This window comes from Agelaius phoeniceus, chromosome 10, assembly GCF_051311805.1.
Source record: "Agelaius phoeniceus isolate bAgePho1 chromosome 10, bAgePho1.hap1, whole genome shotgun sequence".
Taxonomy (NCBI): Eukaryota; Metazoa; Chordata; class Aves; order Passeriformes; family Icteridae; genus Agelaius; species Agelaius phoeniceus.
The window spans coordinates 2,385,603-2,404,807 of NC_135274.1; positions in this window are offsets into that span (position 1 = coordinate 2,385,603).

The following is a 19,205-nucleotide window of genomic DNA, read 5'->3' on the forward strand; positions in this document are numbered from 1 at the left end:
TTGTAGAGTGGTGCAGCCACTGGAGATGGGTCAGTGGGCAGAGCAAGGATATTTAAAATGGGTGACAGATGAACACCATTACAAAGCTATTACCACACAATGCATAACTTGAATATCCTGAGGATATGCACGGGTTTGCTAGTGAAGAAAGGACTGTGAGAGTAGAAGACTTTAGAGTGGGAGTGAACCAGCTAAGGGCACTGTGCCAGGCTTGTGTGAGGGGCAGCAAGGGGGACCTCACCATTTGGGGGTAGGTAACAGTGCTGTGTCTTCTTTCAGGCCTGATTTCTAATTGCTAACCTAACCACATTCTGTGGCTGAGATTTCATTATTGCCTAAGAAAGCCCTGCAGATGTAAACATCTGCTCATCAGTATTGTAAATCAAAGGCAACTCTGACAAAGGGGAGAGAGAATGATGCATCTGACTCCATCATAGAAGGCCAATGAATTACCTTATTATACTGTACTATGTACATTGTATCTAAACTGAATCTGCCATGCACTCACTCTTGCTCACAACTGCTCACCCTGCACTTGTCTCTGATTCTCTGGTGACTGTCCTGTGACAGTCTGACACACACACACACACACACACACCTGGCCCTGATAGGCCAAGGGAACAAAACATCCTCACTTTGGGTGAACAATCTCCATATTGCATTCTACTTTAGCACAACACAGGCACAGCAAGCGAGATAAGAATTGTGTTTTCCTTCTTTGCTTGTCTCACAGCTTCTCTCTGTTCAGAGGGCCTGTGAATACCACACATCAGTGCATAGCCCTGTGAGGCAGGGGGTGTGTGGGGGGTGTCCTGGTGGTTCTGGCAGTGATGGTGCAGAGGCAGCAAACGAGGTGTATGGTCCTTCTTCACTCCTGCCTATACAAAATCTGTGAGATACCTTCCAGAAAGGACCAGGAGCACCTTGTGGGATGGAGCCATGGGCAGCTGAAGGGCCAGCCAGCACTGTGCCTGCCACCTCAGATGGCAGATGAGATTTCCAGCTTAGCTGGATCCTCTCTCCACCACCCAACACGCTGCCTGTCGTCCCACAGCCCCCAGTGCCTCTGAGCAATAACACAACATTTTGCTTCTTAGTAAATATCTTTTAAACTGATGAATTCAAAAAGTGCTTTAGATGACATTTAAAATTTAGAAGCAGATGACTGAGCTGTGAATAATGAATCTTGCCCAGTAGATGGATGGCATGTTACTGTGCAATTCTCTCCCTCTCAGTCATTGTCAGCTGAGGCATTTTTCTCTTCCACCTGGTTTCCCTCCTCTCTTCCATCCCTCACCCCCAGAATACACAAGGCCTATTCAGAAATGCTTTATTTTGAAGAGCATGTGCAGAGAGAAACTTTCAAACCAATCAGACATAATCAGAGATGCAATTCTCTCTTTCTCTTAAATCCTGACCTAAGGGTTGTTAATTTATTACACCAGTGTTTAAACTGGGGCTTTCTCTGCCCATCCTCACCCACACTTAGCAAGCAGTTGTCTCCCAGGTGCACAACAGGGCAGCACACCAGACCCTGTCACCCCTTGGACATTGCCTTGGTGCCAAGGCACAGGACAGCAAATGTGAGAAATGGATTTGTAAAGAATTCTTTAAATTCAATATAAAGTTTACATAGTTTTGTATATTTGTGTGTAAATACTGAGATAAGGTATGTTGATTTAGGAAAGTTATGGAATAGAGATGATATTGTTGAGAGAGAGATTGAATTAGAAATAAGTTTTAACAAGGTTTGAAATATGGCTTTGTAAGACTACATTTTTTAGAAAATAAAAATTGTGAAAGATGTAGTAAAATTACATGAGGTAAAAATATAAGTAATTAATGTTGTAAGTAATAGTAGCATTGTGTGGCAAAAGCTAGTAAGCTGAAAAACATTTATAAGGGATTGTAACCTGGAAATAGGTTGGCTTCTGATAAAATGATGTTGAGTTTTACATCTCTTATGTCTCACTCTTCATCAAGACTGATAATGAAATAAAATCTTTTGAAACACCTCTCAACTACCCTGTCTCTATAAAAGCTGGGAAAACTGCTTTGATATTTTCTGGAAAAAATGATATTTTCTGAAAAATCCCTTTGCCAGGATTTTTCTCCTGAAAAGCTGAGAAGCCTCAGAGGAAAAGAAAAACAATGATTATCTGCTGCTGTGGAATGCAACAGGTGCATCTGTGATTGGTCCATGTTGGTTGTTTCTAATTAATGGCCAATCACAGTCCAGCTGTCTCAGACTCTGAGAGTCAGGAGCTTTTGTTATCATTCCTTTCTATTCCTTGCTAGCCTTCTGATGAAATCCTTTCTTCTATTCTTTTAGTAGAGTTTTAGTATATAATTTTCTTTTAATATAATATATATCATAAAATAATAACTCAATCTTCTGTAGCATGGGGTCAAGATTCTCATCTCCTCCCTCATCCTGGGACCCCTGAGAACACCACCACAGGGAAAAGCAACAAGCAGATGTTTATAATGGACTGTTGAATTAGTAGTTGCAAATGGACCTCTAGACTTGTAGACTGAAATTAAAAGTATATTGGTCGTACTCGTTATGTTAGTTATATTAGTTATCCTGTGATACAGTCAAGTTCCTCTGCTTGACAGGATAAATAATTTGGTCTTTGGAGAATCTCTTGATTGTAGTTTTTTTTCTGAAACTGGCATTAATGACATGGCTTCTAGGGACAGAGCATCCTGACTTCTTTGAGATCCTCAGCAGTTTGGGCAGCAGGTGACTGCAGGACAGCAGCACCTCTACCATTAATCACCTACACAGTGCTATCTGGTCTAGTAATTTTTCTCTCTTTTGGGACCCAGTAGTAAAGCAGATTTCCCCTTCAGTGTAGAATGATTTTGTTATGCAAGGTCATTATTTTCTTCCCTTCATTTCAAATGAGGTTTGTGTTTTTCCAGTCTATAACCAAAGGATCAGCACAGTGTCAGCTGTAAGTGGGATTTTAAGCAAGAATTGCCAAAGCATATAAAGTATGGATATGCACACAGTCAGATGTTGCACAGGGGTTCTCATCATTAAAGTACTGTATTAGTAGCTCCCATTATGTTGCTCTCCTGTGGTGCAGCATTCTGTGCCCTGTGTGCTGTGGGCTGCACACCTGAGGCAGGGGCAGATAATGAACTGAGCAGGAGGCTCCAGCAGGTGGGAGCAAGGGATTCATTAGACTTTGGTTTTCTGACTGTCTTCACTGGGGTGTCATTGTGATGCCTTTTTGGGTTACCTAAAAACAGAGGCCAGACAAAATCTGAATAAATGTTATAGGGAATAAAATAGGGAATAAATAGAGAATAGAGAAATAAAATAGGGAATAAATAGGGAATTTTATAGGGAATAAAATAAATAGGGAATAAAAAGCAGTTCTATCTATTGAAGGCCCTTCAGGTACATTTAGGGCAGACCAAGCCAGGGGCTATACCCAAAAATGGACCATGGCTCACAGGTTTTCACAGTTTATAAGTTTGGGCCATTTGCATATTGGGGGTTCATCTTCCAATTCCAGCTTCAGGTAATGAAGCCATGTACCCCAAGTTTGCTGCCCCCAACTCACTTTTGTTTCCATCTCTCAGGGCCTGAGGCAGTGAGGTGTCCTTGATTGCCAGGCCTGGAGAGGAATTGTTGTGTCTGCCCAAAATGGGAAAGCAGCAGCTCACACTGTGTGTGGAGTTTAGAGTTATACACTACAGAACTGCAGGATTACAAATGTATGGAAAATATAAAAGCTAAAATTCTAAGGCATCAATTGCTACCAGGGGTACATTTCCAGCCTGGAAAGGCTAAGGGCTGTCAGCTTGCTTTGGTGCTGCATGTGTGATCCCACTGTCTGGACAGGGTGCTGGAAAATTCTTGCAGCATATAGGAAGTCATGCTGATGACTGTATTTATTATAGCATTGGTTTCTTTATGCCTCCTCCATTGTCAGATGGAATGTTTTTATTCAGAGGAATTCTTGACACTGTGTTACATATTATCTCCCAGTGCTGTTGTCTTGTCCCAGAAGGAAGCTGTGGGAAGTGCTGATTTTGGTAATTGCACTCAGATCTTTGAGGTAGAGATTATTCCTAGAGGAAGATGGGACATCAGCCTGGAGTGAGCACTCAGACTGGAACAAACCAGCAGGGCTAACAGCCCTGGGGCCCTGCTCCTGTATTGTTTTAGGTGCCTGCCCTGGCCTCCCCCCTCCCATTTAATGCTGCACTGCTGGGGTTTGCATATGAACACCAGGAAATTCCACCCAAGGACAGAGGAAGCAGCAGGGCCAAGCTGTCTCACACACACAACTCAAAGTAGGAAAGGCTGTGTGTGTTCCTATTCTGCCAGTTGTTCTGATAAAAGTAGTTCCTCCAAGCTAAAACCTCCTTCATCTATGTCTCCTGAAGTCTACTGATTTGTTTGTGCCCTTTCTCTTACGTTTCTTGAGACTTTTTGTATGATTCAGTTAGAAATTCATCAGTGATGAAAATAACATGTTTTAAGAATTACTTTTAAACTGTATTCCTTGGTTGCTGGATGGGTTCCTAAAATACTTTTTCTTTCTCTTTTTGGGTTTCCAAGTGTTTTAACACAGAGATTCGAGCCTCTTTCATGTGAGAAATGCTTTTCTGCTGTGAAAACGTGCAGGAGATTTGCTCTGAGTGGAGGTGAAGGAAGTGCCCTGTGTGGTCAGTGCTCCCTGGGAAGCTACTGCTCTGCAGTAGGATGAACTTTTGGCTCTGTGTGGCATCAGTAGCAGTCAATGGCTGTGTTGCTTTGTATTTAGAAGGAAGGCAAATGAATGTTGCAAATTATTGTTCAGAAATCTGGCCTTCACAACAAGGAGCCAAGGTAAAAAGGGGATTTTATTATTTTCTGTAGGTAGATATTAGCAAAGTGTCAAAACTGCCTCTCCAGAACTTCTTTGTATGCCAAATAACTGCAATGCCAGGCTAGGGCATGGAAAATGTCTTTTGAGACAGTCATTTGAAGCATTATTAAGGAAGCACTGACCACACCTGAACCTCAGCCCACTGACCCACTGTAAACCTGAGCAAATAAGTAGTCTCTGCAGAATTACAGGAAGAGTAAAAAAGCTCAGATAGGGAGGGAGCACTTGGTGAGCTAGACTGTGCTTTCAGTGTGGTTACACCATTCAGCTGAACTTTGAAATGCTCAGAGAAATATATGCCCTTGACTACAATAGAGCTGATCTGACACAGGAAAGGGTGTCTGGAACAGGGCCTGTGACTGACTGGAAATCTCTCAAGATGAGGGAGAAGGAGAGCTGCAAATCATGGGATTGTTCCACATAAAATAAGATTTTATTTTTTAAATGAAAGTCGGGAAAACTCAGCTGAGACTTTGAAGCTGGGAAATGGCTTATGGTAGGTATTGGATTGCTAATGAGCTATGAACTTTACTGAACACAATGTATTGACTAAAGTGGTATTTTCCTAATCTTGTTCTTAACACTTCTTTACCCTTCCTTAAACTTCAGAGACAGTATTGCTGTAGGTACCTGTTTATTGGGTGTCAGAGTAGCTACACCTTCCTACTGGCCAATTCCCTTTGTACTCAAACCAAGTAAGAACACATTCCATGGTGCAGGCAGGTGTATAAAGCAAGCTGGTGCTGGGAAGAGCCTCAAGTCAGGAGGCTGATTTATTTATTAAATATAAATCAGTATTTATCAAATATAAATCAGTATTTATTAAATACTGATTTATTTGGATGTAACATTGGGGTTACATCTAAATAAATCAGTGTTCTGTGCACATCTCCCAGAGCATTGCAGCACAGAACCTGTGGAATGGGCAGAGCTGGCCTGTCCCAAAGCTTGCAGGTGCAGATGGGGTGACTGTGCTCACCAGGCCCTCTGAAGGTGCTGCAGCACAAGGTGGGAATTGCATTGTATTCAAGCTTTAATTGCTAGGGCCTCAGAAGTATAAATAAAGAAATGTTTTCCCCTGGCTGAACAGGCTGCTCTGCTGGTTTGCTCTTAACCAGTAATGGCAGCAGAGCACACAGGCCCATGTGCTGCAGTCCTTAGCTCAGTGCTGCTCTGTGAAATCAGGTGTCTTTCATGGGCTTTTTTTATTCCATTTGTGCTGGAAATATCAGAGTAGCTGTCTCTTTGTGTTAACATAGTCATTTTCTTTTAATCTTTTCTAAAATGCAGAAAAACCAAAGGAGAAAAGGCAGATGTTAACTAAAGATCATTTCCAAGATACTTGCTTAGCTCTTAGGGCTACAGTTCTTTTGGACAAATTGACTCCTCTTTACAGGTCTTTTGGGTTTTTGAGGTTTTCTTTTTTAAAATAAAACTTCTACCATGTTTTTTTTCCTCTTTCTTTCCCCTAAAAGATACTTCCTCCATGGTTGTAAAGCCTTTCCCAAGTTCTTACCTCCCAGCTCAAAGGAGGAAGCAGGGGCAGGGGGAGGAATCAATGTCTGAATGTGCTCAGGCCCAACACTCACACCTGGATAAGGTGTTTTGCAGTATTACTTGTTTTATTTTACAGTTGCCTTTTTTTTTTTTTTTTCCTTTCACTTGGAAAGTATTCATAGCAAAAACCTTTATTGCAATATCACATGTTCTGGAAACATGATTAATAAAGAGCTTTCAGGAATTGAATTATCATGGAAGAAATTGCTTGTATTGATTTACTCTATATACATATATATGAAAAAACTTCTTTTGTGACATGACTTCTCTTCTCCCCACAATTCCTGGCAGCAAGAAGAAAGCAAACTTGTACATATGGTATGGAGGCAGTTCAGACTCTGCTGTGGAGGTGATGGCACAGGTGTGGGGCTGTAAGACCACCAAAGGGCTCACTGATAAAAGCCAGAGTATTGCAAATTGTGGCCAGGAACCAGGAGCTGACTCTTCCTTGGGCTGCTGCTGACACTGGAAAAAGCAGTTTTGGAGTATATTCTGCTGCTGACAGCTGTGCAACAGCAGTACAGCCTCTAAAGCAGGTAAATAATGGACATTGAGAGCTTTCCTGAAAACCTTTAAAAGTAAAACCATGATCACAAAGAAAGTTTTCTTTTATTAACTTGCCTTCCCTGGGAGTGACTGTGGGACTGTGAATAGCACAGTATGAACTGTGGGAAAGGTCTGCAGCCTGCCAAACCCAGGCTGGACCCACTCAAACTTCCCTTCCTCTGAGGGAATGTGAGGCTGGCCTTGGCCTCACAGTGAGAGCTGCTGCAAGCTGAGAATGTTTGCTGTGCAGTTCTGCAGAACTGATCCTGTGAATGATCTTCTACTTCACTTATTTCATAGGGGAGCGGTGTCAGAACATAGGCTAAATATACAGGGCTGGTTTTTGGACATGCTTGAATTTTCACTTATTGTTTGTCTGCATGCAGTCCTGCATGGTGATTTAAACTTCATGTGGCAAATGTAATGGAGGATGTAAATCTTCATCTTGCTTATCAACCGAACCATAAAAATAAGATAATCTGGTTCATCCTATAGCTTGTGCTAAAATGAGTCATATGCATGTGTATACACTTTACAGGGGTCATTACTGAAATTCCTGCTGGTAATAGGTTCAAGAAAATCCCTTCCAAGGGAAATAAGCCAAATAGCTTTGCTCTATCATCACTCCTACAGAGGCAGCCACTGGGTCTCAGCAGGGATGTCAGCATCCACCAATCTGTGTTTTGAGTGAGGCACCAGGAAGCACAGCTTTCTGGGCCAGTATTTCAGGAAAACATATGGCAGTGTCTGCTGCTCATGAAAGGCAATGGTTTAGTCAAGCACTCAATCAGGGCTTTCCACTGCACAGACTGAGGGGGATCCAGTCTTCCCCACACTGGATTCTGGTTGCAAAGCTGTTTTGCATTTCCTACAGTAGCCCTGATAGAAACTTGTTTGCAGCTAACCTGTGCAGGATCTGCCCTCCTGAGCATCAGCATTGAAGTCTTCAGGCTAACAACAGCCAAGTCCACCAGCCAGCCTCAGGAATGGATAAGTGAGTTTCTTGCACAAGGAAACAACTAAACACTGCCTTCTATTGTAAGCTGTATTTTAATCTTGGTGTTGTAACACATATCACATTGGATGGAGTTAGTAGAGGGTGAGCACTGCTGCTCCTGATATCCTGTTAGGATGAGGAATGGGCTAGCACTGGGGGGAAAGGGCACTTCCCACTACTCTGTCTTTACTGTTTGAACTGGCATTGAAGTTGGTTTTGGTCTGTCTGCCCCAACTTTGGACACTGCTGCCTCATTGCTGTTGCCCTGAACACACTGAGCTTGTTTATAATGGACTGTTGAATTAGTAGTTGCAAATGGACCTCTAGACTTGTAGACTGAAATTAAAAGTATATTGGTTGTACTAGTTATGTTAGTTATATTAGTTATCCTGTGATACAGTCATGTTCCTCTGCTTGACAGGATAAATAATTTGGTCTTTGGAGAATCTCTTGATTGTAGGTTTTTTTTTTTCTGAAACTGGCATTAATGACATGGCTTCTAGGGACAGAGCATCCTGACTTCTTTGAGATCCTCAGCAGTTTGGGCATCAGGTGACTGCAGGACAGCAGCACCTCTACCATTAATCACCTACACAGTGCTATCTGGTCTAGTAATTTTTCTGTCTTTTGGGACCCAGTAGTAAAGCAGATTTCCCCTTCAGTGTAGAATGATTTTGTTATGCAAGGTCATTATTTTCTTCCCTTCATTTCAAATGAGGTTTGTGTTTTTCCAGTCTATAACCAAAGGATCAGCACAGTGTCAGCTGTAAGTGGGATTTTAAGCAAGAATTGCCAAAGCATATAAAGTATGGATATGCACACAGTCAGATGTTGCACGGGGGTTCTCATCATTAAAGTACTGTATTAGTAGCTCCCATTATGTTGCTCTCCTGTGGTGCAGCATTCTGAATCAGAAGAGACCTGCTATTTCACATGCACTCCAGCTGTTCCCTTCACCCACCACAGTCAAACCTCATATTTTCTTATTTTTAATGAGTTTCATGTGTGGAAAGTCAAAGAAAAAGAATCAAAATCGTAGCAGAGGGAGATGGTTAGATTGTTTCCTGCATGAAGAAGCTGAGTGTGATTACCAAGGGCCCAAGAAAGTTTTTCCCAGCCATGTGAAATGCAGAGCTGTGAGGCTGACTCATTTCCTTGACCACTGTCCAAACAGACCAACACCAGGCTGGTTGCCTTTGTCCCTGGTGCTTTTGTTTCTGAGAGCACTGATTATTTCTGTTTTCTAGTCTCCTTTTGCTCTTGCTCTTCTGTGTTCTGGGCTCATTATTATTCTGTTTTGATTTTGGTTTTACAGGCCATCAGGGATATTTCCCGTCTCCTTATTTCTCATCTTAAACTATGTGTGGTTCAGAGCTCTGACTGATGGCCCCAGGATGCCTGGTTGTGGCTTTGATGCATGTCATAGTCCAGGAAACTGAAACCCCAACACAAATCACTGTACAACCTGACACAACTCTTATGTTTGTGAGGAAAAGCTGTGCCCAGTGAAGTCACAGCTACAATGAGAAGAGTGTCCCTTCCTCAGGAGCCCCCCAGGACAGCACAAATTGCCTGCATGTGCCTGGCCTACCTCTGCAGCTCCAGAGGCTCCTCCTGTGTCAGTGGCACACCTGCAGCTTTTGTACCTAATCTCCTGCCAGTATCATCATGCCTCCTGCATCCAGCACAGCCCTCCCAGAACAGGGGTAGGTCACTCCTGCAGGATGCCCCGGTACTGGGGGTGATCTGTGGGTGTCACACTGATATTCAGAACTCTCCTGGTGGTTTTTGGATCCTCTCAGCCCCTGCTGTAGCTGAGTGTACTAGTTTGAAAACAAACCAGTGGGAGATTCCAAGTCAGTACAGTTTAATAGGAAAATTAAAATAAAGGCAGAAAATACTGGCTTAAACTGACAGAGTCAGGATACAACCTGGCACCCTGTTGGTCAGGGTGGTGGTAGCAGTCCCATTAAATGGTGGCTGCAGCCCTGTTGGAGGGATAGATGTTGTCCTGTTGATCCTGTAGAAAGGTCTGGTGTTCCTCTGAAGTCCAGCTGTGGTTGTGTAGCTCTTGTTCCCTGGCAATGCAGTAGGTGAAGGCTGGCTTTGGTGTTCCAAACCTCAGATTATAACCAGGTAGGAATGCCTGGTTCCTTCCCCTGAGCAGAGAATCTCACAGTGGGATGATGGAATTTTATCAGTGAAACTTGATGGCCCATGAACAGAAGGTATCCCCTGGAGGGAGGTATCAGGAATGAGTCATGGAAGACACAATGAACACTGCCCCACCTGGCTGTAACAGCTTAGGGAGATGGTGACAGAATACATACTTTTGGTTACATCTTCCATTGTAACCTAAGACACAGAGGCAGGGACTTGCAGAGCAGGACTCCTGCTCTGCTTTGAAAGCCTGCCCATCATCTCCAAAGAACTGACATAACCATGGCCACAGACCTGACCACCGAGCTGGTCCTGGTGCTTCAGTGCCTTGTGACTTGGAGTAGTTGCACAGCAATTTGCAGAAAACTTGCTGACAATAACACAAATGCTGGCTGGCCTCTGCAGAGGAATATCCCAACTCTTGGCATGCAACCAACACGGCACATAAGCTTCTGTTTCCTCCTTCTTTGAACCATCTTTCTGCTTCAAATAATCTTCAGAAAAAAAAGGATTTAAAACCTCAGTATCAAAGTCATATACCCAGTGGTCATAAAGAACTGCAGAACAAACAAGATTTGTCTTGTAGCAGAGCTGAGGGGAGGGAGTGGGTGCTGTTGCTTGTCATACTCCTGTGATGGAACAGGGCCTGGGAAAGTGGCCCTGAGCTGGTAGGGGTTAATCAGAGTGGCATTTTAAGGTCCCTACCCCCCAGCTATACTTAAATAGCTTTTACAACATTAGTTGCTTCTGTACTGCTTCAATCCCTTCTGCAAGAGACTAATCCAGCCCCTGCAGTATCTTTTGGAAAGAGGGATGTGTTGAAGCTCTGGTGGTTTGAGTGGACCACCAGTACTTAAAATCTGAGAACTCTGTATAGTCTGGAGGCCTTTATAGCTGGAAGGCATTTGTTTTCATTCAGTGCACAAAGTAAAACAGGCCCAGGGTTACAAACAGCTCAGTCTGTGCTGGGGCTGTAATTCTGCTGCACTCGTAAAGGCCACCCTCGCTGACAAGTGCCACTGTCACTGACATAACACAGTAGCTCAGGTAGCTTCTCCAGGGTAGAGCCACAGCACAGGTGCTTGTGTTGCTAATTTTAGGAGCTCTTTAAACACAGACACAGTTTTCTTACTGTGAGGATGATTAAATCTGAAGTAGGATTGCTTAGAGAGGTTGTAGGGCCTCCAGCTTCAAATATTCAAAACCTGACTGGCCACAGCCCAGAGGAACCTGCTTTAATTGACCCTGCTTTGAGCAGGGCATTGGACCAGATCATCTCCAGAGATGCCTTCCAATCTCAGCCCTTCATGATTCCCTTCAGAACCCCTTCAGATTCCTTGAAAAGGAGTTCAGTGCAGGGCACAGTAGTTTGAGAACTCTCTTTAGCACAACAACAGAACTCCACTCTGCTCCTATTCCAAGAGGCCTATCAGCAATCTAACTTTAAAATCTGCATTTCCTGCCTTATGAGATCACCCGTGGAGGTAGATTCTCATTTCCTGAAATGATAAGAGCCCAACAGATAAGCAAAGGGCAAGAGCTCACTCAATCTGTTAGTTATATAAGCACATAAATATAACAGTCACTTTTCTTAGCATCAGGTACTTACTCTGTAATTGGTACCACTTAATGTAAAGCGTTGTTCTCAGTTTAAAGGCTGATGTAATTGCAGTTTTGCAGACCTTGGTAGCATACCAATGCAGTCACTTCTGTGCAAAGTAAAGCACTTGGTGGGCTGCTCATGATATGTCAGTGTAAGACTCAGATGTCACAGAAGTAGAACCAGATTTTGGATATAGACAGCTAGTTGAATATATTATTATTATTACTATTACTATTACTATTATTATTATCTACACGAATTACTGGTTTTCTTTCAGACACAGCAATTGCTGCAGTATTAACTGCATTTTCATATAGGATAGGTAGAAAATTCCACTATAAAGAGAACCTCTGCAGAGAGTGGAATGCAGAAAGGTTTCAAACTAATTAATACATTTTGTAAAACCATGGCTGCAAAGTGCGTGTGTCAGAGGCTTGAGCCAGCACTTGAGGTCCAGTTTAGAGCTTGTGGACAGTATCTGGTTTCCCTGAACATGATCACCTGTGTCATACCTGACTCAGACATGAGCTCCACCAAGCTTTGGGGCTGCTCCTGCCTCTGTTTCATTCAGGGTGGGAAATGAGCTATTTTATACAAATAGCAATCTCGTTAATACTGACTCTGCAAGATTAAAATGCTCCCTCTTCTGAGGTGCTGGCTGTAGTCCCTGGCAGCTTGAAGTGCTCTGCTGTTTCACATAGGTGCATTCAAGTCTCATCTTTGTCTACTTTGTACTGAAAAGTGGTGTTTCCATTTCTGGGGTGTGAGGAGAGGAAAGAAATTGCTGTATTCATGGTAAATTCTCAGAAGAAGAGTGAAAGCTCCTGCTTGGAAATGCAGGCAAGGTCCTCATGAGAGCTGTCCTTTGAGAACTATCCACAGAAAAACTCATCTGCTCTGGTCTGAATATTAATGTGGTCAGTTTTAGGCTTTCATCTGCAGTGAGATCTCAGTTAAAATGCTCTTCCAAGTGCTTATACCAGCGATATTTGGAACTCACAGTTGCTTCAGTGCTGGGACAGGACACTTCCCTTCCCTGGAATCACTCCACCATGTCTCATTTGCTCAGAGTTACTGGGATGATGCCTTGGAGTGGCTGCCTAGAACAGGGGCCAGACAAGATTCAAAGAATAAAGTGGGTATTTATTAAAGGCCTCAAACAGGTTCATCTTGGGCAGTCAGAAGCCTCAGAGGCTACACCCAAGCTGGACAATGGGCACCAGTTTTTCAGACAATTGTAAGTTTGGTCCATTTACATATCAAGGGTTAGTTCTCCAATTACAGCTTCAGCTAATGAAGTCATTTACCCCCAGTTTGCTCCCTCCCAATTCACTTTTGTTTGTGCTTTTGATGCCTGAGGCTATAGGGTGTCCTTGAGCTTCAGGCCTAGAGGGATTGTTTTGTCTGACCAAAATGTGAAAACAGTTAACAGTTTTAGACAGTTTTAGACTTATACACTTGAAAAATATGAAAGCTAAAATCCTATGGCATCAGGAATATGATCATAACCAAGTTCTCTCCTTCCTGCCCACAGTGTCTGTAACAATCTAGCACAGCTCTGAACTTCTTCCTTTCCCCCTGTGCCATTAAAATATGATGCAGTGTGCTGCAACATCTGTGGGGGACTCTGTGCATGCAGGAGTATATGGATGCCTCTGCAAAACACAAGATTGGGTCACTTCTGAAGCATTTGGTAATAATTCTGATGAAGGGAGAAGCAGACTGGTTTGTTAATGGCACAGGCATTTCCTTAACTTAAAATGGTTCTTTGGGAGCCTTCATTAGCTGTAAAACCAGGGAGTGGGCTGGTATGTGGGTTCATTAGTGCTCAGCTTATTTATACTGGTGCAGATTTTGGCCTCTTTTGCACCACCTATTGATGAACCCAGCATTTTGAAAGGTTCCCCCTACTTCCCCCACAAATTACTAATGTATTCTTGGGAGCTTTGTGTTTTTAGAAAACTGTTGTCCTGTCCAACAACACAAAAATTTCAGGATGCACAGTACACGCCACTCAAGTCAATACAGTTATTTCCATGCCTACAATTTAGCACACTGACAGAGCTGAAATAATGGAAATATTTCTGGGTTTTGTTTTTGTGGTGAGGACAAAGAAAGCACCAAAGTAGGATTTTTCTGCTAAACTCAAATATGCCTATCCCAGAAAGTAGCTGTGTTTTGCATGCATGGGTTGAATCTGAGGTTTTCTATTGCAATTACATAAGGAAAACACATCTTAGCCTGCCTGAGCATAGGTGCATAGCTTTATCAGCAATTAGTTCCACTGGTAGGTTATCTGAACAGCTGTCAGAGGTATTGATCAGGACAAAACCTGGTTTGGAATAGTGACATCTGAAACAATTGGTTTTAAAACAGTCAGAAATATAGCTATTGATTGACTCAAGAGGATTCTTCTGGTCTGTATATGTACAATTTTGCTTTAACTCAGCTGGATGCTATGGTGTGAACTTTGGGAATAATCTTTCAAGAAAGTTTTGGGGGAAAAAAGTGATGCTGGGTTGATAGAATATATTTCAGAAAAGTTATGGAGGAGTATAGGAAGCCAGGGCTCTTTTCCTGATTATTTCTCAGCCATCCAAATCTGAGATTGATTGCCTAGATTTAATGAGGAAGATGTAAAAAGGGCCAGAACCAGTCTGGAAAGACCATACACACATCATGCTCCTGGGAACAGGAACTTTATTGGGACTGGGAGATGGTTAAGTCACATTTAGGCACAAAGAAATTGTAAGTGGTTCGTGATGCTGAGCAGCTGATTGAGAAATCACGACTAGGATTTGTTCTAGGTCCAGACAAACAGTCCTATGCTGGTGGGAGGGATTTTTTCCCAGATGTGTTTTCTTTAGGCCCCACATTATCAGCCTGCACATGCAGGTTCAGTACAAGCCACATGCCATCCCATGGCATTATAGTGACCTTGCACATCAGGAGAAATTTCTGGTAGTGAAATGGCAACCTCAGTATTTTTCAGGGTAGTTAAAGAACAACTGTGTCTCCCTTTTCTCCTTCCTTGTCAGCCAGTCATTGCAAAAGCACATAAAGTACTGTAAAGGCTCAAGTTCCAGACAATCAGTTAATGTACTCAGAGTCATGCATGGTCTGATGTGAACGACACAGTTGCATCTCCATCTGCTGTGCTCGGCAGCAGTTTGAAGGATGACAACATAAATGAAATGCTGATGTTGCTTATGCTGTTGTGAATTGAAGGGAGGCACTTTCTAAATTGATCTTTCCCATCTAGATAGACAAAGTGAGCTTGAAACATGGATTGAAATTTAGCATTTCCTTTTAAAAATATCCATCTAAGGACAATTATGTTTCTTTACTTTTCCTTCCCCACTTTGGAATAATGCTCAGTCTTGCTGGCCCCGTCTGCCTGCATCAGGGGGAGATTGTGCACCACAGACCATACTGGGGCTTGGGCTGCTGAGTTTCCTGCATGTGCTGCAGAGTGATGGAACTGAGTCTGCTTTAGATCAGGAAGGGTTAAAATCTCTTCCAGCTTTCATGTCATATATTCTGTGTGTAAAGAAACATGGTGCTGGGTCACAGACATGTTTCATGAAAAATCCTTTCCTTAGGATTTTTTCTCCTGAAAAGCCGAGAGGCCTCAGTAACAAAATGTAAACAATGATTATCTGCTGCTGTGGAATGCAACAGGTGCACCTGGGATTGGTCTCATGTGGTTGTTTCTAATTAATGGCCAATCACAGTCCAACTGTCTCGGACTGTGTGGTCAGTCACAAGATTTTGTTATCATTCCATTCCACTTCTTGCTTGCTAGCCTTCTGCTGAAATTCTTTCTTCTATTCTTTGAGTATAGTTTTAATATATCATTTACTTTTAATATAATATATATAATAAAATAATAAGTATGCCTTCTGAAACATGGAGTCAACATTCTCGTCTCTTCCCACATCCTGGGACCCCTGTGAACACCACCACAGTGCTGTTATTGAATTGCCAGCCCTTGCCCTCGGTATTCTAGGCTGTTTCTAATTTAAACATTGTTAATTGCTGTTCTTTACGATCATATCAAAGGCCTCTGAAAATGTCAGCCCAGGTTGATATTGCTGTGTCCTCAGTGCATGCACAGAGTGGAACAGCTTTACAGCTTTTCATGAACTTGTCTGTTCCTTTTGCATCACTGTCTCTCTTTTGAGGAAGTGAGAAGTGAGATGTGACAACATTAAGTGGCTCTTCCCAACATCACACAAACAGCCTGTGACAGAGCTGGGAAAACTGACCCAGAGCATCCTAATCCCAGGCCAGGGCTCCTAGCCCATCTTCCCGTGTTAAATACAGGTAGGGAAAAGCCAGATCCCCGATTATCAATCACCAGCTTTCCTTCACCTCCTGTGCTCTGCCAGCAGTCCCTGCCAGGCTGCTCAAGGCCTGCTGGCACCTACCCAGCACCGCGGGGCTGCTGATGTGTGTTTGGGGCTGCTCCTGTTTGTTGGGGGCTGCTCCTTTATGGGGGCTGTTCCTGTTTGGGGGCTGCTCCTGTTTTTGGGGGGCTGCTTCTGGTTTTTGGGGGGGTTCTCCTGTTTTTTGGGGGCTGCTCCTGATTTTGGGGGGGGGGGGGGGGCTGCTCCTGTTTCTTTGAGGGTTGCTCCTGTTTGGGGGCTGCTCCTGTTTGGGGGGCTGCTCCCGTTTGTTTGGGGGCTCTTCCTGTTTTTTGGGGGGCTGTTCATTTTTGTTTGGGGGCTGCTCCTGTGCCGGGCTGCTTCTGTTTGGAGGCTGCTCCTGTTTTTTGGGGGGCTGCTCCTGTTTGTTTAGGGGCTGCTCCTATTTTCTGGGGGGGGCTGCTCCTGGGTTTTGGGGGGGTTCTCCTGTTTTTGGGGGCTGCTCTGAGGGGCTCCGAGCCTGGGGGCTGCCCAAAGCTCGGACCTGTCATCTGCTGGCCTGACAGAACAGGCAGGACGGCCCAAATGCCCCTTCACCTCCAGCACGAGAAAAACGCCGTCACTTTATCATCAACAGCTCTTCAGCCGAAGCAGCTAGGGATTTGAGCATGGAAATGCCTTTCATTACACTCGTGTGCCTCAGCATTCCCATGAAAAACTGCTTTTGATCAGCAGGCGGCTTGCAAAGGCTGCGCAGCCCCACGGGTTGTGCTGCCCGTGCCCGTCCCCGTGGCGGAGCCTCGCCGGGCCCAGCGCCGCCATCGCCGGGGCCGCGGCGCCATCTACGGGCGGAGCCGCGTGAGGGGAGCGCGGCCGCCGGAGCCGGCTGTGAGGCGGCCCTCACACAGCCCCGGGACCGGCTCTCCGCCGCCTCCCTGCGAAACCCGTTCCAATGGCTAATCACCATTTCTGGAAAAATATTCCTCCTAATGTCCAGTCTGAACCTCCAGCACAGCTTAAGGCGATGTCCTCTCATCCTGCCCCTTGTTCCCTGAGAGCAGGGCTGGCCCCCACCTGGCTACAACCCTGTGGTCAGGGAGCTGTGCAGAGCCACAAGGTCCCCCCTGAGCCCCCTTTTCTCCAGGATAAACACCCCCAGCTCCTTCAGCTGCTTCTCATGGGACTTGTGCTCCAGCCCCTTCCCCAGCTCTATTCCTCTCTCTGGACTGGTTCCAGCACCTCAATGTCCTTCCTGAATTCAGGGGCCCGGAATGGGACACAGCACATGAGATGTGGCCTCACCACTGCTGAGTACAGGGGGACAATCGTGCCCACACCATTGCTGACACAGGCCAGGTGCCACTGGCCTTCTTGGCCACCTGAGCATGCCTGGGCTCATATTCAGCCACTATTGACCAGCACCCCAGGGCCTTTTCCTCTGGGCCACTCTCCAGCCTCTCTGTCCCCAGCCTGTAGTGCTACAGGGGGAAAGAGCAGAACTTGGCACTTCACCTTACTGAACCTCATACAGCTGGCCTCGGTCCATAGATCTAACCTGTCCAGATCCCTCTGCAGAGCCTTCCTGCCCTCCAGCAGATCGATAGTCCCAACCAGCTGGGTGCCATCCATGAGCTCAGGAAAGGTGAGGTACGGGACTTATCAGGGGTCACTATTTTTGACTTTACCTGTCATACTTTGCAAAATGCGTGGCTAATCTTGGTACATAAAGTACCTGGAGGATTGGGTAGAATCAGTATTACATCCACCATAGGCAGTCAGGTTAAGCCCAGCATTGTTGGTCTGAAACTTTTCCAACCTGCACCTTAAAAATCATCTCATGGCTCTTAAACTTGAAATTATTAATGCAGATACACTGGAGTTTTTATGTGCTCTGTGAGTCCTGGAGCCTTTTAGAGATGCCTCAAAAACTCTGAAACCCAGTGAGATGCTCTGTGGCACCTGGGAGGCTCCAAACCAGCTGGGACCAGCTCTGGTTTGTGGTTAGTGACTGCTCACAGCATACAGGGTTGGGGGACATTCTCAGCTCCACCGAAATTCAGGGAACACTGAGCTCACTGCAGTGCAGTGCAATAGAACTGCAACAGGAGAGAGGGACAAATACAGGTACTTTTAAGAATACAACCCAAGTTAATTATGGAAGTTGCTTTTTGTAACCACAAAGAGGAGAGGGAATGCAGGAGCAGAGGCAAAGCCCATTCTCTAAGCTGTTGGAAGCTCAGGAAGGTGTGGAGCTGCTAAGCCTTTCACAGTTAATTCCCTAACTTGTTCTGGTGCAGAGAATTTCAGTACAAGTGGGCTTGGATGGGTAGGGTTAGGTATACATGATGTGCTAGTAAATCCATCATATGGAACTGCTGACTGACACAACAGGCACTGTCAACATATCATGCTGTGGAAAAAAGCACTGCATACTCTGACATTAGCTGATGGGTTGAAATAGCAGTTTTGTTTTCATTCCTTCCCCAGTTTGGAGGCTAAAAACCCACCACCCCTCAGCAGTAAAAACAAAATGTGCACAAAGCAGGGATACTGTTTTACAAAATGTACTGTGCTCCTTTGGACTAGAAGTTTAATTCCCTGCAAACATGCAAGCTTGTCTGCCTTTAGGAGGTAGAGCTAGCTGTGGTCATTTAGTGTCTTTGTCAAAGCAAACTTATTGATTGTACCCAACTGCTGTGAAGCAATTCATAAACAGGAAATACCAATACAGCAACCAGTAGCATTTTGCCCAGAGCAACATCTGTGCTCCAAGCAGCTTAGTCTAACACTAAACAGTACAAATCTGTTGATAACACAATGTCAAATGGTAAATCTGGATCAGTGTTGCATATATCCAAGATGAAATATTTCTGAGTCAAAGCCTTCAACTCCATTAGAAAGAAATAGGTATTAATTCTAATCTTGGTATAGTGGTGTTAGTGTGGAGTTGCTTTGCTGATTTCCCAGACCTTACATCATGCTTATTAAATGGTAACTGAGATGCCCAAGGTACATCAGCCTGAGCTGTCTGCACTCCAACTAATTGAGAAGAGTTGAATAAAGGCTAGTAAACATGTAAGACA